This window comes from Cyprinodon variegatus, unplaced genomic scaffold (assembly GCF_000732505.1).
Source record: "Cyprinodon variegatus isolate N-32 unplaced genomic scaffold, C_variegatus-1.0 Scaffold484, whole genome shotgun sequence".
NCBI classification, from domain to species: Eukaryota; Metazoa; Chordata; class Actinopteri; order Cyprinodontiformes; family Cyprinodontidae; genus Cyprinodon; species Cyprinodon variegatus.
Window position 1 is genome coordinate 29,307 of NW_015150937.1, and position 1,679 is coordinate 30,985.

The window sequence follows — 1,679 nt, forward strand, 5'->3', positions numbered from 1 at the left end:
TCCACTTAGCGTGCCCTGTTCCTGTCTTGGCTCAGTGGAGAGATTACATTTTTTTTTTTAGCCTTTCATAGTTTTCCTGTTATCCTGTTACCTGTTCTGCCTCTCAACCACTGAGCTTGCTTGTTCCCTTCTGATATTCTGCCTGAGCTCTCTTTTGACTCCTGGAACCCTGGATCAGCCTGTTCCTGTTCTCACCGGTATCCCTGATTGGGCTTTGGATCCCGGATCTCTGGGCCTTCCTGTTCTGATCTGATTTTCTGACCTGGCTCAGAATCCTGCTTGCCCTCTGGGAATGCAGCATCTGGTTTACTCTGGGCAGTGCCCGCCCGCATCTAGGGTGTAGCCCTCTGGCTGAATCGAACCGCGTTCTATGAAGGTGGACTGAATTGTCAAACTAGGTAAGTGACTCACATGGATAATGATCCTCCATTAGATTATCATGGTCCCTTACTTGTGTTTGTCTATAACCAGAGTTTCCAGTGATGGGTGGTGCCCAGCCACAGCCGCTGCAGATCCATAGCCCGCTTCTATTTGTTTTTAATATAAGGTTTTGAATTATCCCATTTTCTGTCCCGCCTGAATACTGGCGCCTTCTCTCCCGCTTATGACAGTGAATCTATTTTTTATCTTTATTCAGAAAACAATTTAGATTGATTTATATCTTAAATATTTTTACCCCTATTTTATCCAAGATCAAACACATAGATTATATTGTTTTGAATTTTTCATCTTACTTATGGACTCAAGTACGGACAGGAGGCAAGAATAATTATGATTATATAGACAAGGTTAAAGGAGAGGCTGATCCTACAAAATCAGGAAAAAGTAAAAATAGTGTGAGAAGCAGAGAGACAACATGAGGATTTTGCAGAGTGATTAAAGAGCATTTATACTGGAAGGAGTGATTACCGCAGTAGGAGATAGTTGAGGCTGAATACATTTGGAAAAGTGTAGTTGAGCATTAGCTGAGTGAGTCAAGTGGAAAATGACAAAACACCAGGAGACACAAAAAGAGAGTATGAAAATCAGGTAAAGAAGATTTAAACCAAACTAAACATCAAAATAACTAGAAACACAAAGATTAATACAACAGAAAATACAGTACAATGTGTTAAAAAGGAAGCTAGAAGTCAACAGAAACAGATTAACAAGACAAATAAAAAAAAAAAAACTTTAGTTTAAAACAGAACCCAAACCAGAGCATGAAAAAACCTACATCTTAATAAACATCAACATGCAAATAAGGTGCTACTTGAGACAGCTTTATTATCCATGTTAATATATTTCATCCACCTGGGCGCATCACCATGACAACAAAGGACACCTGTTTTAGAACAGATCCAGAGAGAGTTTTGGGAGTCATATACTGGGCCAGAACACATTGGCTCAATGTAGCTGAAGATGCAATCAGCATCACAGATCATCCAAAGCAATAATATGTGTTCAGGTAATTTAATGCACATTTTAAAAGTGGACTATAAGTCTGATCTTAACTCACTCTGACCTTAATTTTGAGATTTTCTGTAAATAAAATCACCTTTATGTCTTTCTGAGGGGTAATTTATTTCATTGTATATGTCTCCTGAAGGTGTGGTAAAAAGGTGTCTTTGCTAAGATCTCCTACTTTATACAGCAATATAGCACTAATGAAAAATCTGAGCCTAACACAGATCATCTGT